Source organism: Procambarus clarkii, chromosome 31 (assembly GCF_040958095.1).
Source record: "Procambarus clarkii isolate CNS0578487 chromosome 31, FALCON_Pclarkii_2.0, whole genome shotgun sequence".
Lineage (NCBI taxonomy): Eukaryota > Metazoa > Arthropoda > Malacostraca > Decapoda > Cambaridae > Procambarus > Procambarus clarkii.
The window spans coordinates 18,353,499-18,378,765 of NC_091180.1; the positions used below are offsets into that span (position 1 = coordinate 18,353,499).

The 25,267-nt window shown below is 43.9% G+C and overlaps 1 protein-coding gene across 3 annotated transcripts in view; it reads left to right on the forward strand.

Annotated features, from left to right (window-relative positions):
- LOC123758679 (uncharacterized) overlaps window positions 1-25,267 on the forward strand; it is a 465,943-nt gene that overhangs the window by 160,899 nt on the left and 279,777 nt on the right. The window contains exon 1 of one of the 3 annotated variants that reach the window (XM_069334424.1): window positions 9,903-10,034. The exons of the other annotated variants lie outside the window; for them this stretch is intronic. The gene's annotated coding sequence lies outside the window, so the exon portion shown is untranslated. Of the gene's footprint in view, window positions 1-9,902; window positions 10,035-25,267 lie in introns of those variants that run through there. 3 annotated transcript variants of the gene reach the window in all.

The window sequence follows — 25,267 nt, forward strand, 5'->3', positions numbered from 1 at the left end:
GAGGTAGAGGTAGAGAGATGTAAAGAGAAAGAGAAAAAGAGACATGAATAGTAGAGAAAACCCCAGACAAAGAGTCAAGAAAGAGAGAGAGACACACACAGAGAATAAGGACTGAAGGTGCGTGAGTCTAATTTTAAAAACCTCGCCCAAAATATTATCATTGTTAATTAATTTACCTCCAAAGTATTGCATGACGCAACCCCCCCCCCCCCCCCCAAAAAAAAAAAAAAAAAATAATATATTAAACCAAATATGCTTTGGGGTGCCATTAATGACGTCATTACACGCAAATAAAAGCACCAAAACACAGCCCTGGACACATCGCAACACATATCCTCACGTATGTGTCCCAAATTGTCGTAACAATTAGGTTTTTGTGAGATATATATCAGAATCTCTCCCACGCTGAGCTGCGTAATTACAAGAGGAGCGTATGGCAACACTGGCCTGCCACTATTGCCACCGCGGGGTCCCCGACAGTGAAAACACGTTACTCATGAGTAAGTGTGATATTACACTCACGAGCTGAGTGTCTCGTCTGAGTGCATCTGCTCCTGAAGGGCAAGATTCAAGAAGCGGTTACGCAAGTACTTACGAACGTGTACATCTTTCCTCAATCTTTGACGGCTTTGGTTACATTTATTAAACAGTTTACAAACATGAAACTTGTCAATCAACTGTTGTTATTGTTATAAACAGCCTCCTGGTGCTTCGGAGCTCATTAACTGTTTAATAATTATAAACAAAGCCGCCAAAGATTGAGAAAAGATGGACAAGTTCGTAAGTGCTTGCGTAACTGCTTTGTGAATCTTGCCTCTGGTTCGGATATATTACGCTCCAGTTAACATTTTATTTGATAAGGAATCGAATCGTATATTTTTGTAACTATCTTTCTTGAAGATATGCTATTGAATATGACAGAAAGATTTAGATTAGCGATTGTATTGGGATATATATATATAAATATATATATATATATATATATATATATATATATATATATATATATATATATATATATATATATATATATATATATATACACAAATTACCTCGTAACGTGGTGGAGGTGGGGTCCCTTGATTGTTTCAAGCGTAGGTTGGACATGTATATGAGTGGGGTTGGTTGGTTATAAATAGGAGCTGCCTCGTATGGGCCAATAGGCCTTCTGCAGTTACCTTTATTCTTATGTTCTTATGAACAAATCCACAAGGGCCGTGACGAAGATTCGAACCTACGTCTGAGAGCATCCCAGACTCTGCCTCAATCGACTGAGCTACGACATGGTCAAAAGAATTGAAACCAGATGTCTTATGTTCTTATATTTTAAAAAGTAGAGGTGTACCCAGCTTCTTGGTGTATATACATTGAGAGATTAGTTTATTTGTAAATAAAAAGATGATTAAACCCGTGACAAACATCTTCTTGAATAGTGATTTTATTTAGAAACTTCGTAAACTTTTATATTTGATCAGTTGTTCGCTCTGATTCTAATCTTTATTCAGGATTCAAAATAAAACAGTTTAGATTGCTTTTAGAATTGTAGGATTCTATCTTTATTTTCAATAACAAATATTAAAAACAAATTGATGGAGTTGTGACGGGGTCCAGATTGGGTCCTTCTCTTGCAAATATATATTTATTTATATATATATTTATTTATATATATATATTTTATGAGATGTCCTGCACAAATGTGCTCCTGATTGTAAATCTGTCATTTATACCAGATGTGCTCTGATGACACACATATATGATATTTATATAATATATATGTGTCTTTACTCCTATATTAGTAAATTTAAGGATTATTTATATGTTCAAAGCTGTAATATAGATGTTTCTGCTGAGAGTAAAGGTAACAATTGTTTGTATTTTCTTGTGGAGTGGTACAACTGTTCCAGTATCAGTATCATGGAGTGGTACAACTGTTCCAGTATCAGTATCATGGAGTGGTACAACTGTTCCAGTATCAGTATCATGGAGTGGTACAACTGTTCCAGTATCAGTATCATGGAGTGGTACAACTGTTCCAGTATCAGTATCATGGAGTGGTACAACTGTTCCAGTATCAGTATCATGGAGTGGTACAACTGTTCCAGTATCAGTATCATGGAGTGGTACAACTGTTCCAGTATCAGTATCATGGAGTGGTACAACTGTTCCAGTATCAGTATCATGGAGTGGTACAACTGTTCCAGTATCAGTATCATGGAGTGGTACAACTGTTCCAGTATCAGTATCATGGAGTGGTACAACTGTTCCAGTATCAGTATCATGGAGTGGTACAACTGTTCCAGTATCAGTATCATGGAGTGGTACAACTGTTCCAGTATCAGTATCATGGAGTGGTACAACTGTTCCAGTATCGTGGAGTGGTACAATTGTGCCAGTTTCTTTAGTTCCCCTTTTCCAAGTTCTTTTTTAGTTTGATTTAGATTGTGTTAATTGGTTTATCTTTGAGGTTATTGGTTATGTAAACTTATGCACATTAGTTGTTCTTTGTAGTGCTGGAAATTGTACCAAGGAACATTTGTAGTTAAAAGGTCGTTCTCAGTCTTTATCTGTTTGACTAGTGTAAAAATTCAGGGTATTGCTGTAACTTTGTTTTTATTTTTAAATAAGTGATTAGAATTTTCGTAAATATTTGTCAATGTGTATTGCAATCTTCATGTTCAAAGAGTTTCTTTTGATGTACAATTGGAGCCGGTCGGCCGAGCGGACAGCACGCTGGACTTGTGATCCTGTGGTCCCGGGTTCGATCCCGGGCGTCGGCGAGAAACAATGGGCAGAGTTTCTTTCACCCCATGCCCCTGTTACCTAGCAGTAAAATAGGTACCTGGGTGTTAGTCAGCTGTCACGGACTGCTTCCTGGGGGTGGAGGCCTGGTCGAGGACCGGGCCGCGGGGACACTAAAAAGCCCCGAAATCATCTCAAGATAACCTCAAGATAACCTCAAGATGTAGTTTGTGTCAATTCGCTACCTTTTAATCATTGGAGTAATTTTAAATTAATTTAATTGGGATTTCTAACAACGTGTTTTAATTACCGTCCAAATGTTCATAACATCGAGCCCAACACAGAACCAGTAATGCTAGCACGAATCATCCATATGTTTCGTATATCCTTCTTCACATGAGTAGGAAGCTGAAATTTTAAGTCTCCAAAACTTATTTTACAATTTTATATTGTCTGGCGCTAAGTGACACGTTCCGTTGATCATGTGAACATTTTCAGCGACAGAGATGACGTGGATACAATGTTGCTAGAGCAACTGAATATGTTACAATGAACGACGAGGGGAATAATGTGCAGCATGGGCCAATATGCCCTCTGCAATATCCTCTTTTTCTTATATTGGCAAGTGTAGTGTGGTAGATATTGTATCATGGTCTTGAACACGGTGTGACCTGACGGGTAATTGTTGATTGAGATCACCACGCATTCCATACTGATTGTCATTCCTTCACACTGACCCCCACACCCCACACACTGACCCCCACACCCCACACACTGACCCCCACACCCCACACACTGACCCCCACACCCCACACATTGACCCCCACACCCCACACACTGACCCCCACACCCCACACACTGACCCCCACACCCCACACACTGACCTCCACACCCCACACACTACCCCCACACCCCACACACTACCCCCACTATGGAATCCCTGGAGGTGTGGGTGCTGGTTCAAGAGGTGGAGGCTTCCACTACTCCAGTGGAAGCTCCTGCAACCATTCCTGTCAACACGTACTCCCCCAATTGCTAATTCGTACTACAATGTGTTCCTGAGTACTAAAGTGTACTCCAATGGACTCATGTGTACTATCAGGAACTCACGTATGATCCACTGTGCTCATGTATGCTAACGTGTACTTCAAAATACTCCATTACATTCCTATTTGCTAACGTGTACTTCAGAGTACTTATGTGTGTACTAATTTGCAATGTGGAACAGCAACATTGGTAGTGATAGAACAGTGAGGTGGTGGAGGTACTCCACATACAGCTTCAAGTGCTGGAGGTAGACTCTATACACAGCTTCAAGTGCTGGAGATAGACTCCATACACAGCTTCAAGTTCTGGAGGTAAACTCCATACACAGCTTCAACTGCTGGAGGCAGACTCTATACACAGCCAGGCTATACACAGAAGGAATATACACAGCCAGGCTATACACAGAAGGGATATATGACCAGGAGCTGAAGCCCAACCCCATACATGTATACACAACATAATCATATCATTCCCATAAAAGAAAATCCCCAAAAATATATTTCTTAAAATACAATTTTTATTTCCAATTTGCACCAGTGTCAGACTCAATGAAGTAATGACCAAATATATTTTTCTTGTGGGTGGTATTTATTGTGTGTGGCTTGCATTAGCTGTCCACGAGTATGGGGGCCACAAGATTTAATGAGAATGGGCGTAGTGGGGCCACATAAATATACATCTCTCCTAATTTACACACCCACCAGTTTGTTCATTTACGCCGGTGTGTGTGTGTGTGTGTGTGTGTGTGTGTGTGTGTGTGTGTGTGTGTGTGTGTGTGTGTCTGTGTCTGTGTGTGTTCATCTCCCGGGCAAATGAATACGTTTAAATCGTTAACACCATTAATATTGTGGATGCGTGCGCGCGCGTGTGTGTGTGTGTGTGTGTGTGTGTGTGTGTGTGTGTGTGTGTGTGTGTGTGTGTGTGTGTGTGTGTGTGCGTGTATGTGTGTTTATTAGAATTTTTATATTTCCAACCCTCCAACACACTGACCCAGCCAACATGGCAACACACTGGCAAATGATCTTTCGAGAGTTAGTTATTAAACTTCTCAATTGAAGAGAAAACATAAGAAAAATAGAGAGATTCGTGCTAGTCATTAGGCCACTCTAGATCCTATAAGAAATAGCGAAACGCTAAACTTTCAGAGCACATATTTTACTTGTTCGCGTTGTTTTAAGAGTGTCACGACACTTTAATTCCTGCCAAATTGTTAAGTGTTTTCAAGGGAAAAGCTATGTTCCAAGTATTTTATCTTTACATCAAAGTCACGGATGAAACGCGAAGTATTGGTCTAGAGAGAGAGAGAGAGAGAGAGAGAGAGAGAGAGAGAGAGAGAGAGAGAGAGAGAGAGAGAGAGAGAGAGAGAGAATGTGTGGTATTATTGCCTCGGTCAAGGAAGACCTAAATTTACTGCCTACTCTTATAGAACCTTAAATGTCACTCCACAAAATTACACAATTCCTGTGTTTCATTCTTGATTCAATTAACAGCGGTTTGTTATATTATTTTTTATATGTAGCTGTGTGTGTGTGACTGTGTATAGTAGTTTAATTGGCAGCACACTTTTCTGGAATTTTTCATACAAACACACACACACACACACACACACACAAATGATATAGCAAACAAATGAAAATGATATAGCAAACAAAGCCAAGACCGAACCAAAGCTACTCCACAGTCACATCAGAAGGAAAACAACAGTGAAAGAACAGGTATTGAAACTTAGAACAGGCGAGGACAGGTATACAGAGAATGACAGAGAGGTGTGTGAGGAACTTAACAAGAGGTTCCAGGAGGTCTTCACAATAGAACAGGGTGAGGTCACTGTGCTAGGAGAAAGGGAGGTAAACCAGGCGGCCTTGGAGGAGTTCGAAATTACGAGAGAGGAGGTCAAGAGACACCTGCTGGATCTGGATGTTAGAAAGGCTGTTGGTCCAGATGGGATCTCACCATGGGTACTGAAAGAGTGTGCAGAGGCACTTTGCCTGCCACTCTCCATAGTGTATAGTAAGTCACTAGAGACGGGAGACCTACCAGAAATATGGAAGACGGCGAATGTGGTCCCAATATACAAAAAGGGCGACAGACAAGAGGCACTGAACTACAGGCCAGTGTCCTTGACTTGTATACCATGCAAGGTGATGGAGAAGATCGTGAGAAAAAACCTGGTAACACATCTGGAGAGAAGGGACTTCGTGACAAATCGCCAACATGGATTCAGGGAGGGTAAATCTTGCCTTACAGGCTTGATAGAATTCTACGATCAGGTGACACAGATTAAGCAAGAAAGAGAGGGCTGGGCGGACTGCATTTTCTTGGATTGTCGGAAAGCCTTTGACACAGTACCGCATAAGAGGCTGGTACATAAGCTGGAGAGACAGGCAGGTGTAGCTGGTAAGGTGCTCCAGTGGATAAGGGAGTATCTAAGCAATAGGAAGCAGAGAGTTACGGTGAGGGGTGAGACCCCCGATTGGCGTGAAGTCACCAGTGGAGTCCCACAGGGCTCTGTACTCGGTCCTATCTTGTTTCTGATATATGTAAATGATCTCCCGGAGGGTATCGATTCATTTCTCTCAATGTTTGCGGACGATGCTAAAATTATGAGAAGGATTAAAACAGAAGAGGACTGTTTGAGGCTTCAAGAAGACCTAGACAAGCTGAAGGAATGGTCGAACAAATGGTTGTTAGAGTTTAACCCAACCAAATGTAATGTAATGAAGATAGGTGTAGGGAGCAGGAGGCCAGATACAAGGTATCATCTGGGAGAGGAAATTCTTCAGGAGTCAGAGAAGGAAAAAGACTTGGGGGTTGATATCACGCCAGACCTGTCTCCTGCAGCACATATCAAGCGGATAACATCAGCGGCATATGCCAGGCTGGCCAACATACGAACGGCATTCAGAAACTTGTGTAAAGAATCATTCAGAACTTTGTATACCACATATGTCAGGCCAATCCTGGAGTATGCAGCCCCAGCATGGAGTCCATATCTAGTCAAGGATAAGACTAAACTGGAAAAGGTTCAAAGGTTTGCCACCAGACTAGTACCCGAGCTGAGAGGTATGAGCTACGAGGAGAGACTACGGGAATTAAACCTCACTTCGCTGGAAGACAGAAGAGTTAGGGGGGACATGATCACCACATTCAAGATTCTGAAGGGGATTGATAGGGTAGATAAAGACAGTCTATTTAACACAAGGGGAACACGCACAAGGGGACACAGGTGGAAACTGAGTGCCCAAATGAGCCACAGAGATATTAGAAAGAACTTTTTTAGTGTCAGAGTGGTTGACAAATGGAATGCATTAGGAAGTGATGTGGTGGAGGCTGACTCCATATACAGTTTCAAGTGTAGATATGACAGAGCCCGATAGGCTCATGAATCTGTACACCTGTTGATTGACGGTTGAGAGGCGGGACCAAAGAGCCAGAGCTCAACCCCCGCAAACACAACTAGGTGAGTACAACTAGGTGAGTACACACACACACACACACACACACACACACACACACACACACTCATAACCACACAAGAAGTTGATCACTTCAGATGAATTTCCAGGACAATTAAATGATCAACTCACACATATAAAACTCACAATAAAGACATAGCAAAAATTGTTCTATTAACTTTAATTACACAAACCATACGACCAATTTATCATAAGTTAATTACTTCTCTGAGCACATAAATAATAATCTATTCTACTATGTATCTAAGAGTTCTTGGAATTGTTAGACCAGATTAAGCATGTCAGGTGGTTACAGGTCATGGGGGGGGGGGGAGGGGGGGGTACTTGCTAACAAGTCACGAAGTTATTCTGTTGGCCTTAATGACCCTTCAGAGGCTGATACTAGAGAGACCCGGGCACCGCTGGGTACACTAGTGTGTGTATACATATCGGCTCACAGACAGGCCAAGACGCATGCGCACGGTTCCGTTCACCTGTTACTTCTGTTCACCCTAGCAGCAACTTGGATATATGGTGTAGGATATGGGGCCAGGGGGATGATAGTTTAGATAACAACGATTAAAGGCATGGGGAGAGGACCAGGATGGGTAGACGACCAGGATGGGTAGAGACGACCAGGATGGGTAGACGACCAGGATGGGTAGAGACGACCAGGATGGGTAGACGACCAGGATGGGTAGACGACCAGGATGGGTAGACGACCAGGATGGGTAGAGACGACCAGGATGGGTAGACGACCAGGATGGGTAGAGACGACCAGGATGGGTAGACCAGGATGGGTAGACGACCAGGATGGGTAGAGACGACCAGGATGGGTAGACGACCAGGATGGGTAGAGACGACCAGGATGGGTAGACGACCAGGATGGGTAGACGACCAGGATGGGTAGAGACGACCAGGATGGGTAGAGACGACCAGGATGGGTAGACGACCAGGATGGGGAGGGGGGAGGAAGAGGGCCGTCAATTTATGGGGCCGCGTAACTGTCGCGATCAGACATTTTGGCGTAAAGAACGGCACTTGAGAAGTGGTTTAGAGCAAGAAAAATAAAATATGTAGAAAGCAGGGATCCAAGATTAGCATGTGTTAGGGCGGCTCTATGAGGCTCTAGGGGGCTCTAGGGGGCTCTAGGAGGCTCTAGGGGGGCTCTAGGAGGCTCTAGGGGGGCTCTACGGGGCTCTAGGAGAGAGACGGAGCTGTGACTTGTGCAAGCTTTACTAGACAAATGACGACACCATCGGCCGCCAGCTCTGAGTGCCTTCACTAAAACAACGCCACGATTTATAGAGCAAGATCTGTGTGTGAACGCTCTCACGACGAATGGTTCACGGCTCATGTATATATATATATATATATATATATATATATATATATATATATATATATATATATATATATATATATATATATATATTATTAAATATGACCGAAAAAGTAAGATTAATAATTCTAACACGAATTTTCTCAATATTTCTTATGTTTCTTTTCACTGTCGATGGTAATTGAAAAATCAATTCTCCAAAATTCATTTTTATTTCTAGTCTGACGCGACACTTGAACGCGTTTCGTAATAACTTATTACATTTTCAAAGACTTTAGTTTACACACACACACACAACTATAACCTGCAAACACTAAACAGAGTTCTACTATGCTATAATTCAAACGGCTTTTCATTATATATACCTGCATTTGGGTGAGGTGATATGTTACAACAGTTTTGGATGAGGTGAAAACAAACTTTCAACACAAGATAGAACACGAAATATTGGGTAATATTGGGTAAAGTTAAAGGGGAAGAATGGAAGTAACTGCAAAGGGCCTATTGGCCCATATTTCTTGATGCTTCTATATTGGTGCGGAGTCTTGAAGTGGGTAGAATATAGTTGTGCATTACTTGGCTGTTGATTGCTGGGTTTGACTTCTTGATGTGTAGTGCCTCGCAGATGTCGAGCCGCCTGCTGTCGCTGTATCTATCGATGATTTCCGTCTTTTTTGTTAAGACTTCTCTGGTGATGGTTTGGTTGTGGGAAGAGATTATATGTTCCTTAATGGAGCCCTGTTGCTTATTCATCGTTAATCGCCTGGAAAGAGATGTTGTTGTCTTCCCGATATACTGAGTATTTTTAGGCTTACAGTCCCCAAGAGGGCATTTGAAGGCATAGACGACGTTGGTCTCTTTTAAAGCGTTCTGCTTTGTGTCTGGAGAGTTTCTCATGAGTAGGTTGGCCGTTTTTTTGGTTTTATAGTAAATCGTCAGTTGTATCTTCTGATTTTTGTCTGTAGGGATAACGTTTCTATTAACAATATCTTTCAGGACCCTTTCCTTTCCTTCCTTTCATAAGAAGGAAAGTGAAACGCCAAGCAACCTCTGAAGAGACAACTAACACAACACCTATACCCCCTATTAGACTATTTTACAGGAACTTCTTTTCCACAGCTCATAAAACGGAGGAAAAGGTCCTGAAAGATTGTAAATAACTTAGTATTTTGAGCAAAATTCGTGCATCAGAATGCCATTGAGAAACGTTGTGGTCCTCTTTTTGCATAAACAAAAGTTTTGCGTGCGCGTGTTTGCGTGCGTGCGCCGTGGTGGCGGCCGCAAGAGGTGGAGAGTAGTGAGAGGACGGCAGTGTCGTACCGACCTCGAGTGTGGCAGGTTGTGTCTCTCAGTCTGGCCCGAGCCTTCGTTAGCGCAACATCCTTTGCGTGCGGCCCGACATCCCTTGCGTGCGGGGGCCGCTTTAACACTCCCGCAAGTGGTGTCCTTGGGTCAGTTGCCCACGGAACCTTTCTGACGTGTTTACGGCGTGCTAAATTAACCTTTTATATTATTTTGTTGTGTATCACATTGGCTAGTTTAATCTCCTGGGAAATTCTTCTCAATTAGTTTTCCTAGTTAAGTTAACGGTAGTTTGAATTGTTGGTGGAAAGTAACGCTTCAGTATTGGTTAATATTGGTAAATATGTTAGTGGGGGATATATATATATATATATATATATATATATATATATATATATATATATATATATATATATATATATATATATATATATATATATATATATATATGTGTGTGTGGTGTGTGTGTGTGTGTGTGTGTGTGTGTGTGTGTGTGTGTGTGTGTGTGTGTGTGTGGCGTGTGTGTGTGGCGTGTGTGTGTGGCGTGTGTGTGTGTGTGTGTGTGTGTGTGTGTGTGTGTGTGTGTGTGTGTGTGTGTGTGTGTGTGTGCTGGGTCGACCTCTTAGTTCTTGGGCCCGCCTTTCTAGCCGTCGATTATCTAATATACTTAATTTCGACCTATTTCTTATATCTACTGTGTATATTATTTTACACACACAGACACACACACACACACACACACACACACACACACACACGGGGCCGGCCGGCCGAGCGGACAGCTCGCTGGACTTGTGATCCTGTGGTCCCGGGTTCGATCCCGGGCGCCGGCGAGAAACATTGGGCAGAGTTTCTTTCACCCTGATGCTCCTGTTACCTAGCAGTAAATAGGTACGTGGGAGTTAGTCAGCTGTCACGGGCTGCTTCCTGGGGTGTGGTTGTGTGTGTGTGTATATGATGTGAAAAAATAGTAGTAGTTAGAAACAGTTGAGTGACAGTTGAGAGGCGGGCCGAAAGAGCAGAGCTCAACCCCCGCAAGCACAATTAGGTGACTACAACTAGGTGAATACACACACAATAGGTCCAAATAAGCCACAGGGACGTTAGAAAGAACTTCAGTGTCAGAGTAGTTAACGGATGGAATGCATTAGGCAGTGATGTGGTGGAGGCTGACTCCATACACAGTTTCAAGTGTAGATATGATAGAGCCCAGTAGGCTCAGGAACCTGTACACCAGTTGATTGACAGTTGAGAGGCGGGACCAAAGAGCCAGAGCTCAACCCCCGCAAGCACAACTAGGTGAGTACAATTAGATGAATACACATTCGCACGCACACACACACACACACACACACACACACACACGCGTGTGTGTGTGTGTGTGTGTGTGTCCGACCAAAGAGCCAGAGCTCAACCCCTTCAAGCACACTTAGGTGAGTACATGACCCATCCTCGTGTCTAGACAGTACCTATTGTGACTATTGTGACGATCGTCAATAGTCACAAATCGTACGTATTTAACTTTTAGATAGTAGTATATTGACTAGTAAGGAATTCTTTTAAAATAAATGAAGCTAAAAAACAAACTTAAATATTCCCAGGCCTAGTATAGTACACATATGTACTATATTAGGCCTCAGATATCGTGTACTAGACCTGGGAAGGTTAGGTTAGGTTAGTTTGTCAAACACGAGTAAAAAATTGTTTTCCATTTTGTCCAACTCAATAGTACAGATTTCTACTTTCTAATTTAGTTGTAGGTGGGTATATATACTATAGTCCTCATGGGTACTATAAGTACTGCCACAACACGAGGAGTGGCTGTATACGGGCATCCTCTGTGAGCCCTGTTATTGAGTATGCTGGCCCAGCATGGAACCCCTGCCTAAAGAAGCACAAAAAATGGACAAAAATTATGCAACAAGACTCGTTCCGGAGCTAAGGGGACTGAGCTATGAAGAAAGACTGAGGGAACTGGACCTCACTACACTGGAGGAAAGAAGAAATAGGGTAGACATGACAACGACGTACAAGATTACTTAGGGAACTGAGAAAGTAGATGTAGATACAATGCTCAAATTAAGGAGCAGAAGGAGAGAACGTAATTGGAAATTGGTTAGACAGGGAGTCACAGGGTTGTCAGAAAGAACTTTTCCAGTCTAAGAGTCGTTAATGAGTGGAACGGACTGGACGAGGAAGCTGTCCAAGCCAGTTTGATACACAGTTTTTATATATAAATATGATAAGACACACGAGTGAAAATAATCACAGCATTGATATAATGATGGTGGAAAGGCGGGGCTTAAGAGCAGATACTCAACCCTGCAAGCTCAACTAGGTGAGTACAACTAATGAATACAACTAGGTGAATACACACACACACACACACACACACACACACACACACACACACACACACACACACACACACACACACACACACACACACACACACGCACGTCCATGGAAAATAGAAGAGTAAGGGGAGACATGATAACCACCTACACGATTCTCAAGGGAATTGACAGGGACAAACACTTCAAGACTGGTGGGACGCGAACAAGGGACACAGGTGGAAACTAAGTACCCAAATGAGTCACAGAGACGTTAGAAAGAACGTTTTCAGTGTCAGAGTAGTTAACAGGTGGAATGCATTAGGCAGTGATGTGGTGGAGGCTGACTCCATACACAGTTTCAAATGTAGATATGATAGAGCCCAGTAGGCTCAGGAACCTGTACATCAGTTGATTGACGGTTGAGAGGCGGGACCAAAGAGCCAAAGCTCAATCCCCGCAAGCACAACTAAGTGAGTACACACACTGGGTCGACAGGGCTCGGGAGTCGTAATCCATGGGGCCCGAGTTCGATTTCCGTCCGAGAGGGCAGCAAATGAGTTTCTTTCATCTGATGCCCCTGAACACCTAGCAGTAAATAGGTACCTGGGAGTTAGACAGCTGTTACGGGCTGCTTCCTGGCCCCGCGGGGGCCAGCACGCTCCTAGCAGGGCCAACATGCTCCTAGCGGGGCCAACACGCTCCTAGCGGGGCCAACACGCTCCTAGCGGGGCCAACACGCTCCTAGCGGGGCCAACACGCTCCTCGCGGGGCCAACACGCTCCTCGCGGGGCCAACACGCTCCTAGCGGGGCCAACACGCTCCTAGCGGGGCCAACATGCTCCTAGCGGGGCCAGCTAGCACGCTCCTAGCGGGGCCAGCACGCTCCTCGCGGGGCCAACACGCTCCTCGCGGGGCCAACAGGCTCCTAGCGGGGCCAGCACGCTCCTAGCGGGGCCAGCATGCTCCTCGCGGGGCCAACACGCTCCTAGCGGGGCCAACACGCTCCTAGCGGGGCCAACACGCTCCTAGCGGGGCCAGCACGCTCCTAGCGGGGCCAACATGCTCCTAGCGGGGACAACACGCTCCTCGCGGGGCCAACACGCTCCTAGCGGGGCCAACACGCTCCTCGCGGGGCCAACAGGCTCCTAGCGGGGCCAGCACGCTCCTAGCGGGGCCAGCATGCTCCTCGCGGGGCCAACACGCTCCTAGCGGGGCCAACACGCTCCTAGCGGGGCCAACATGCTCCTAGCGGGGCCAGCACGCTCCTAGCGGGGCCAACATGCTCCTAGCGGGGCCAGCACGCTCCTAATGGGGCCAACACGCTCCTAACGGGGCCAACACGCTCCTAGCGGGGACCAACACGCTCCTAGCGGAGCCAGCACGCTCCTAATGGGGCCAACATGCTCCTAGTGGGGCCAACATGCTCCTAGCGGGACCAACATGCTCCTCGCGGGGCCATCACGCTCCTCGCGGGGCCAGCATGCTCCTAGCGGGGCCAACATGCTCCTAGCGGGGCCAACACGCTCCTAGCGGGGCCAACATGCTCCTAGCGGGGCCAACATGCTCCTAGCGGGGCCAACATGCTCCTAGCGGGGGCCAACACGCTCCTAGCGGGGCCAACATGCTCCTAGCGGAGCCAACATGCTCCTAGCGGGGCCAGCACGCTCCTAGCGGGGCCAACATGCTCCTAGCGGGGCCAACATGCTCCTAGCGGGGGCCAACACGCTCCTAGCGGGGCCAACATGCTCCTAGCGGGGGCCAACACGCTCCTAGCGGGGCCAACACGCTCCTAGCGGGGGCCAACACGCTCCTAGCGGAGCCAACATGCTCCTGGCGGGCCCAACATGCTCCTAGCGGGGGCCAACATGCTCCTAGCGGAGCCAACATGCTTCTAGCGGGGCCAACATGCTCCTAGCGGGGCCAACATGCTCTTAGCGGGGCCAACATGCTCCTAGCGGGGCCAACATGCTCCTAGCGGGGCCAACACGCTCCTAGCGGGGCCAGCACGCTCCTAGCGGGGCCAGCACGCTCCTAGCGGGGCCAACACGCTCCTCGCGGGGCCAGCACGCTCCTAGCGGGGCCAGCACGCTCCTAGCGGGGCCAGCACGCTCCTAGCGGGGCCAACACGCTCCTCGCGGGGCCAACATGCTCCTCGCGGGGCCAGCACGCTCCTCGCGGGGCCAGCGACGTTCAGAGCCACGTGAACGCACACAACTCGCAGAGCGCATCATATCACAGCCACTGTCTGCGAACCTTTGTAAAGCATTAACAGATTTATCCTAAAAAAATTATAGGATATATATTTTTGTTGCTTCTATACACTATAGTCTCTCCTGAAAGTTTAGAATTTCCTGTTGTGAGAATTGTGGATGACTGTAGTCAATATATATATATATATATTTATATATATATTTATATATATATATATATATATATATATATATATATATATATATATATATATAATATATATATATATATATATATATATATATATGTCGTACCTAATAGCCAGAACGCACTTCTCAGCCTACTATGCGAGGCCCGATTTGCCTAATAAGCCAAGATTTCATGAATTAATGTATTTTCGACGACCTAACCTACCTAACCTAACCTAACCTAACTTTCTCGGCTACCTAACCTAACCTAACCTATAAAGATAGGTTAGGTTAGGTTAGGTAGGGTTGGTTAGGTTCGGTCATATATTTACGTTAATTTTAACTCCAATAAAAAAAAATTGACCTCATTCATTATGAAATGGGTAGCTTTATCATTTCATAAGAAAAAAAATAGAGAAAATATATTAATTCAGGAAAACTTGGCTTATTAGGCAAATCGGGCCTTGCATAGTAGGCTGAGAAGTGCGTTCTGGCTACTAGGTACGACATATATATATATATATATATATATATATATATATATATATATATATATATATATGTCGTACCTAGTAGCCAGAACGCTCTTCTCAGCCTACTATGCAAGGCCCGATTTGTCTAATAAGCCAAGTTTTCATGAATTAATATATTTTCTCAATTTTTTTTCTTATGAAATGATAAAGCTACCCATTTCATTATGTATGAGGTCAATTTCTTTTTATTTGAGTTAAAATTAACGTAGATATATGACCGAACCTAACCAACCCTACTTAACCTAACCTGACCTATCTTTATAGGTTAGGTTCGGTTAGGTAGCCGAAAAAGTTAGGTTAGGTTAGGTTAGGTAGGTTAGGTTGTCGAAAAACAATTAATTCATGAAAACTTGGCTTATTAGGCAAATCGGGCCTTGCATAGTAGGCTGAGAAGTGCGTTCTGGCTACTAGGTACGACATATATATATATATATATATATATATATATATATATATATATATATATATATATATATATATATATATATATATATATATATATATATATATATAATGTGTGTGTGTTTATGGAGTAAAATATGGAAATAGAACTCCACACAAATGCATTAGGAAAATTATAGTCTGCATAACGTCCTCATGACTGATACAGGTGCAGGGAGCAGCTGCTGCCTGCTGCCTCACAGTGTAGAGGTCCAGGGAGCAGCTGCTGCCTCTCAGTGTAGAGGTCCAGGGAGCAGCTGCTGCCTGCTGCCTCACAGTGTAGAGGTCCAGGGAGCAGCTGCTGCCTGATGCCTCACAGTGTAGAGGTCCAGGGAGCAGCTGCTGCCTGCTGCCTCACAGTGTAGAGGTCCAGGGAGCAGCTGCTGCCTGCTGCCTCACAGTGTAGAGGTCCAGGGAGCAGCTGCTGCAGCTGCCTCACAGTGTAGAGGTCCAGGGAGCAGCTGCTGCCTGCTGCCTCACAGTGTAGAGGTCCAGGGAGCAGCTGCTGCCTGCTGCCTCTCAGTGTAGAGGTCCAGGGAGCAGCTGCTGCCTGCTGCCTCCCACAACAACCTAACCAACTCCCTCCCACAACAACCTAACGGATCCCCCGTTCTCTCAATTCCATTATTCCATTTTTTATTTTGTCTTTCAATTTCCTGTTTGGTGAAGGTTTTCGATGAGGACATTTTTTCTTTCCTTTTATAAAATAACTTTTGTGAATCTGTTTTCGGAATAACGGTGAGAGGGGGCGCGGGGGGGGGGGGGGGGAGGGATTCGAAGCGGGGACGGCAGGTCGAGGAAAAGGCAGCAAGAGTTTACAGATGGAGTTAAAGGCAGCCAGTTGATTACTCGCTAAATGATTAATGAAAACATTAAAGTTAAGAAATTTTCAGAATGCCCATATAAGGCAGCTCCTATTCTCCAATTCAAAGCTCCTATTCCCACCATGAAAGATCTAACCTAAAATGATGCAACGCAGCCTTGACTTACTAAGCCCTAGCCCATCTTTACTTAACCCAACCCAACCTAACTTAACTTAACATATTCTTACCTAACCAAACCCAACCTAACCTAACCTAACCTAACCCGGCCTTAGAACATAAGATTTAAGCAAACTTAACAAGGGGTAGTGGCCCAAAATGTAATGCAACCCTAAGCTAACCCATCTCAGTCTAACTAAGTTATGTTGGGATCAGTTTAGTTAGATAAATCTTTATATATCTCCTACTAGGCTTTAATCCTAACTTCTGCTCCTAGGCTTCGATTCCCCTATACCTTCTCCTGGAATCTGGTCCATTTTCTCTTATTAGGCTACGAGCCCTACATGTTTCCTTAGGCTACAAAATCTACATATTTCCCTAAGTTTTGATCTCTGCATTTTTTTTTAAATTTTGCCCCGAGGGGCGAGTTTATTGGGCAGCGCGACTCATCTTGTGAGTGGACATGTATATGAGTGGGATTGGGTGGTTATAGATAGGAGCTGCCTCGTATGGGCCAATAGGCCTTCTGCAGTTGCCTTTGTTCTTATGTTCTTATACATTTATTAGGCTTTCGTCCTTATATTTTTGACCCAAGGAAGATGACTTAAGAACATAAGAACATAAGAACAAAGCTAACTGCAGAAGGCCTATTGGCCCACACGAGGCAGCTCCCATCTTCTGTTAATTTAATAATACTGTTATCTTCTGAATCTGAATCTATTATTCATTATGTATATGTAAAAAATTATATATTGCAGTGAATGAAGTTTTCCTTTCAGTCAAATGTATTTTGTATTCTATGTGGATAAACCACATGTGAAAAATAGAGAATGCTTAACGCGTTTTCGGCTTAATCCGCCTTCACCAGAGCAAAGTAGAATGGTCTGTATTCTATATATTCTTCTGTCCTCCGTGGACAAAGGTGAGAGATATGCCGGACATCACAGTGTAGTGAGTCAATGAGCATTCAACCACAGGTAATTGCAGTGCTTTTGCAGTGGCAAGCAGCCTACGTCCGCGTACTCTGCTCTACATTAGCGGGGTTAGAGGTTTATATAAGCAGGGGTAGAGCGTTACATAGAGTTAACGTTACATAGAGCTACGCTACGGTTAACTCAACTACACAAAGCGGCCGAGTGCTCACACAAATACAATAGAGCAGGCGATGAGTCACAATAACGTGGCTGAAGTATGTTGACCAGACCACACACTAGAAGGTGAAGGGACGACGACGTTTCGGTCCGTCCTGGACCATTCTCAAGTCGATTCGAGACTTGAGAATGGTCCAGGACGGACCGAAACCTCGTCGTCCCTTCACCTTCTAGTGTGTGGTCTGGTCAACATACAATAGAGCAGCATCAAATGTCGTGGGATTTAACTTCACAGTTTTTATCACTGTCTAATGCTGCAAATTTGCTTCAAAATGACAATTAAAGTCGAGCGTAAATTTGTGAGTCATGATCATTCTCTCGTAAGTTCTTAATTGCGTGTCACTCATTGTCTGTGCTTCTGAAAATGAATACTAGTCGCATTCGGTTTAACTTTTTCTGCTTTAAGCAATTTTCCTCCTCCAAAAAATTAACTAATTGGTCGATAGTTAAAATCAATTGGGAGAATAATTCACCTGGAACTTGATTGGCTGTCGACTGTCAGTATCTTGACTTTATATTATTGGTTAATTTCTTATCTTCACAACCGCGAATTACTTTTTTTTTAAGTTTTGGGAAATTATTAAGTTATTCTCAAGACTTTGGTTATATACTTTTTTTAATCAAGTGGCAATTTTGGATTTATTATGAGGAAGATCATTTGATTTTTGTCTTGATCGATCCAGTCTATTAGACCAGGGCGTGACAATTGAAGCCTAATGTTAAAAAAATTAATATAAAAATGAATGAGTTTAATGTAAAAATTATGCAAATTAGGAACAATAACTGGAGCACACGTAGCAAGACGAACACGGGAATAAGAGAAGTAGAAAGTATGAGAAACACACAACTAGATAATTATATGTGAGTAGAAATATGGAGAAACGAAAGGGAGCTATCAGGAGAAATAACCAAGCCATTACGACTATACAGCACTGGGAAGGGGTCAGGATAAGGATTTGGGATGGGACAAGTTATGGTATCCAACCACTCAGACGGTTGGGGATTGAACGCCGACCTGCATGAAGCGAGACCGTCGTTCTACCGTTCAGACCAGAGCAGATTAGGCAGCAAGGAAGGCAGCAATTATGGGAAGGGGAAGAGTACGCAGTAGCAAAGGTACTGGGTGGGAAGGGAAGGTGGCGACAGTCGTGGGGGTCCAGGGTTCGAGACTCCAACAGCCCAGCTGAATGTAACAGCATCAAGGTGTATTATATAAATTTGTAGCGAAAATTTTCCTGCATTTTGTTGCTCAGGGACCCAACACCTTGGGCTGGACGGTAGAGAGACGGTCTCGCTTCATGCAGGTCGGCGTTCAATCCCCGACCGTCCAAGTGGTTGGGCACCATTCCTTCCCCCCGTCCCATCCCCAATCCTTATCCTGACCCCTTCCCAGTGCTATATAGCCGTAATGGCTTGGCGCTTTCCACTGATAATTAAAAAAAAATTGTTGCTAAGGGAGATGTAGGGAGTGTGAGGGCAGGGGCTGAGCTTCAGCTCCCTGGCCCCGCCTGTCATCCATATATTGGCTGATGTACAGGTTGATGAACCGTTTGGGCTCGGTCACATAACACCTTGAGGTTATCTTGAGATGATTTCGGGGCTTTAGTGTCCCCGCGGCCCGGTCCTCGACCAGGCCTCCACCCCCAGGAAGCAGCGCGTGACAGCTGACTAACACCCAGGTACCTATTTACTGCTAGGTAACAGGGGCATAGGGTGAAAGAAACTCTGCCCATTGTTTCTCGCCGGCTCCCGGGATCGAACCCGGGACCACAGGATCACAAGTCCAGTGTGCTGTCCGCTCGGCCTACCGGCTCCCTGATGTGATGTATGGAGTCCAACACTTCACTCTAAGTGCATCCTGTTTGTTCACTACTCTGATACTCAGTCACTATTTTCTACTTCTCTGAGGGTCAAATGGGTTCGTAACCGGTGCCCCCTCGTTCGATGTCGCCCATGCTAACTAATCGGACCGTGTTTACCCTCCCAGTTACACCGAAAACTTTCTATGTAGTAAGCATGTCTACCATAACTATTTTTATTCCGTTAATTAAAATAAAGTCGTTTAATTCCTCGAGAGCGTCCTTGGAACTTCTACCTCTCAGCTCTGGGACTAGTTTAGTGGCTAATCTCCAGTCTTGTGTTGGAGAGATAAAAAGACTTCACACATACGTCATATATGCAGGAACTGGTATAGAAGGTCCTGAAGAGCGCCATATACAGGTTTCCAAAAGCAGTTCTTGTATGTATATATATATATATATATATATATATATATATATATATATATATATATATATATATATATATATATATATATATATATATATATATATATACCATAACTATTTTTCTATATTTACCCGGATTTCCCAGCACTTCGCCCTGATGGCATCACCATATACTCATGGAAGGAGGGTAGACAGTTGGTGTGGGACTACACATGTGTATCCACCCTGGCTGACACCTATGTACACTTGGGAGCTGATCAAGCAGGTGGGGCGGCCAACCACAGGGAAACAGCAAAATCACTCAAGTACAGGCGACTGGAAGGTCAATACCTCTTTGTTCCCATAGCGTCTGAGACGCATGGCCCCTGGGGCAAGAGTGCCTTGGGATTTCTCAAGGAATTGGGGTCCAAGCTCATTGACGTCACCAGAGACCCAAGGGCTTCCAGTTTTTTGTTTCAGCGTCTCAGTGTGGCGATCCAGAGGGGAAATGCTTGCTGCGTCCTCGGTTCCTGTCCAGAAGCCGAGGAGCTTCAAGAGATCCATAACCTTTAGGCATTTGTCTTGTATGTTTTGTAACCTTTAAATACACAATAAAGGAAAAAAAAAAAAAAAAAAAAAGGGAAGGGGGTGGTAGGAGAAAAGCACACAGAAACTGTATTGGAGGGGACCCACATTCCCTCCAATGCGTTATGTGTGGTTTCCTCCGAGGCTATGGGTCCCCCTTCTTCCAGCCAGAGGTGGTACTCCCTTCCCTATTAAATATATATATATATATATATATATATATATATATATATATATATATATATATATATATATATATATATATATATATATATATATATATATATATATATTTGGGGGTACCACCACTGGTTTAATTAAAGGGACCCACATCCTCGAAGAAGAAAATAAATAGTGTTCAGAGAAGACCTTGTGGATTCTCACTGAATACTTTAATCTTTTCCTCTCCTACCACCCCTATTATTTTTTTTATTTTTTTTTATATGATTTTATTGCAATGTTACAGTTTACAGAAAACACACACTTATACAACAATATACCAATCAGTGTTCGAAGACCTCGTCCAGCTCCTCGTGGGTCGGGTGCGTACCCAAGATACAGCACGCATTTCCCCTCTGAACAGCGACACTGAGGCGCTGGAACATAAAACTGGCCGCTCTTGGGTCTCTAGTCTTCCCAATGAGTTCCTCGCCCAGCTCCTTCAGGAACTTAAGTGCACATTTACCCCAGGCGCCCAGAGTCTCAGAGCCTATTGGCACGAACCTGTAACAACGTTCTAGGTCCCTGTACTTGTTAGTTTTCTGGGTCTCCCTGAAGGTGGCCGCCCCGCTTCCCTCAGCTGCGCTGTAAGGTAGATAGGTATCAGCCAATGTGGATGCACACGTGTAGTCCCACACGACCTGTTTACCTTCCCTCCACGGCTGCAGGGTGACTCCATCTGGGCGTTTTTGGCTGTTGTCAGGTCTGCACAACTGAGGTTCCCTTTGTGCTGGGCATCCAGCTGAAGCCAAACTTCTCTTGATGATGTCATTGACTGCTTCATGTCTGGCAATCTTTCCCTGTGTCTTACGACAGATAAGACCATGGCTGCCGTATTGGTCTGCCCGTGCATGGCCGCAAATACACCGGTGCTCGGTGGAGATAGGGGCGGCAAGGCGCAGAGCAACACCAATACTTAGGGTCCGATGGTCCAGGATATATATATATATATATATATATATATATATATATATATATATATATATATATATATATATATATATATGTTTCATTGAATATGACCGCATATTCTGTATTTATTATTTTCTGGTTTAGGGCTTCTATCCCTCTAACTATTTTCTTAGCATCAGGGCTTAATTGAAATAGGAGTTCTCCAAAACTCATTTTCGTACTTTTAAGGTGAAGAAAAGAAGTGATTTACTATAGAGTGTATTACACTAATTTGTATAATTTGCACGACGTTTCGAACCTCCATGGTTCATTCTCAAGTGAACAGATCTTACAATACTAGTTGATTTTATACTAGTTGATTTTATTTTATATCAACTAGTATTGTAAGATCTGTTCACTTGAGAATGAACCATGGAGGTTCGAAACGTCGTGCAAATTATACAAATTAGTGTAATACACTCTATAGTAAATCACTTCTTTTCTTCACCTTAAAAGTACGAAAATGAGTTTTGGAGAACTCCTATTTCAATTAAGCCCTGATGCTAAGAAAATAGTTAGAGGGATAGAAGCCCTAAACCAGAAAATAATAAATACAGAATATGCGGTCATATTCAATGAAACATGTTTGAAAGAAAACCTGCTGCCAGTATACACCAATATATATATATATATATATATATATATATATATATATATATATATATATATATATATATATATATATATATAAATTTGTTTATTTATTAATAAATAGAATTCTTACATGCTTGTTCAGCCACCAGCACGCGTAGCATTCCGGACAGGTCCTTAATCCTAATATTCCCTGGAATACGACCCGTAAATCGTTTAACAATCAGGTACTCACTTTACTGCTGGGTGAACAGAGGCTACAGTTAAGGATTGGCGCCCAGTATTTATTTATTTATTTATTTATATATATACAAGAAGGTACATTGGGTTTGAGAGAATACATTGGATAGTACAGTATTTACATTCTTGTAAAGCCACTAGTACGCGCAGCGTTTCGGGTAAATTCTCCCCGGCCAGGATACGAACCCAGGACAAAGAGCGCGCGAAAGGCCGGGCGAGTGTCTTACCACTACACCACAGAGACTGTTACTACATCACGGGGACATTAGGAAACGTTGTATACACTGCTGATGATATCTGTTTGATGTCAGCTCCGAGAATCTGTTTTTATGTAATATCAGCTTCCAGGTATTTTTCTGTGATCAAGTTTTGACGTGTGTGTGTGTGTGTGTGTGTGTGTGTGTGTGTGTGTGTGTGTGTGTGTGTGTGTGTGTGTGTGTGTGTGTGTGTGTGTGTGTATTCACTTAGTTGTATTCACCTAGTTGTGCTTGAGGGGGTTGAGCTCTGCTCTTTGGTCCCGCCTCTCAACTGTCAATCAACAGGTGTACAGGTTCCTGAGCCTACTGGGCTCTATCATATCTACATTTGAAACTGTGTATGGAGTCAGCCTCCACCACATCACTGCCTAATGCATTCCACCTGTTAACTACTCTGACACTGAAAAAGTTCTTTCTAACGTCCCTGTGGCTCATTTGGGTACTCAGTTTCCACCTGTGTCCCCTTGTTCGCGTACCACCAATGTTAAACAGTTTATCCTTGTCTACCCTGTCAGTTCTCCTGAGGATTTAGTAGGTTGTGATCATGTCTCCCCTTACTCTTCTGTCTTCCAGTGTCGTGAGGTGCATTTCCCGCAGCCTTTCCTCGTAACTCATTCCTCTTACTTCTGGGACTAGTCTAGTGGCATACCTCTGAACCTTTTCCAGCTTCGTCTTGTGCTTGACAAGGTACGGGCTCCATGCTGGGGCCGCATACTCCAGGATTGGTCTTACATATGTGGTATACAAGATTCTGAATGTTCTGATATTAGCCAGCCTCGCGTGTGCCGCAGACGTAATTCTTTTTATGTGGGCTTCAGGAGACAGGTTTGGTGTGATATCAACTCCTAGATCTTTCTCTCTGTCCGTTTCATGAAGTACTTCATCTCCTATTCTGTATCCTGTGTCTGGCCTTCTGTTTCCACCACCTAGTTTCAATACTTTGCATTTACTCGGGTTGAACTTTAACAGCCATTTGTTGGTCCATTCACTCAGTCTGTCTAGGTCATCTTGTAGCCTACTATCATCCTCTGTTTCACTCCTCTTCATAATTTTTGCATCATCAGCAAACAGTGAAAGAAACGAGTCTATACACTCTGGGAGATCATTTACTTATATGAAAAACAGTATAGGTCCAAGGACTGAACCCTGCGGGACTCTATTGGTGACGTCTCGCCAATCTGAGACCTCACCCCTCATACTGACTCACTGTCTTCTGTTGCTTAGGTACTCCTTTATCCAATGGAGTACCTTCTCTTTCATTCCAGCCTGCATCTCCAGCTTTTTCACTAGCCTCTTGTGTGGCACTGTATCAAAGGCTTTCTGGCACTCCAAAAATATGTAGTCTTCCCAGCCCTTCTCTTTCTTGCCTTATTTTTGTTGCCTGGTCATAATATTCAATTAATCCTGTGAGGCAGGACTTGCCATCCCTGAACCCATGTTGATGCTGTGTTATAAAGTTCTTTCGCTCCAGATGCTCCACTAGCTTTTTTCGCACAATCTTCTCCATCAGCTTGCATGGTATGCAGGTTAGGGACACTGGCCTGTAATTCAGTGCCTCCTGTCTATCCCCTTTCTTGTATATCAGGATTACATTAGCCGCTTTCCAAATATCTGGCAGTTCCCCTGTTGCCAGTGATTTGTTATACACTATGGAGAGTAGCAGGCACAGTGCTTCTGCTCCTTCCTTTAGTATCCCAGGAGACATATAACGTTCAGAGTGAAGACTAGGTCAAGTCTTGCTGGTTCATCGTTTCCTATGCAGGCGATGAGTCACAATAACGTGGCTAAAGTATGTTAACCAGACCACACACTAGAAGTTGAAGGGACGACGACGTTCGGTCCGTCCTGGACCATTCTCAAGTCGACTTGAGAATGGTCCAGGACGGACCGAAACGTCGTCGTCCCTTCACCTTCTAGTGTGTGGTCTGGTCATAATCGTTTCCTCTCATCCTTGTGGGTTCCCTGACATGCTGGCTTAAAAAGTTTTCTGTCGCCACCTCCAATAGTTTAACTCTCCATGTATCCTCACCTCCATGTAGTTCCTTGTTCTCTCAGTCTTGTGTGTGTGTGTGTGTGTGTGTGTGTGTGTGTGTGTGTGTGTGTGTGTGTGTGTGTGTGTATGTGTGTGTGTGTGTGTGTGTGTGTGTGTGTGTGTGTGTGTGTGTGAGTGTGAGTGTGAGCGTGAGTGTGTGTGTGTGTGTGTGTGTGTGTGTGTGTGTGTGTGTGTGTGTGTGTTTATTCCGTAAATTGCTATTTGTTGCTACATTACGGTCCGTGGCTTCAATATGTCCTGTGAAGTAGACGTTGTCTTGTTATCAGTGACTGCTATGAGTTGGCCTTAATAGGGAAAAGCTTTGCCATTAATGCAGGTAACTTTAAGGACATTATTTGTTACAGTTTAGAAATTGACACAAAATTTGTGTTACAGGTCAGACCAGGCGAGGACCAAACATTAATTTGATCTATTAGCTCAAAATACGGGACGAATTAGAACCCGTTTTTAGGAATAAATA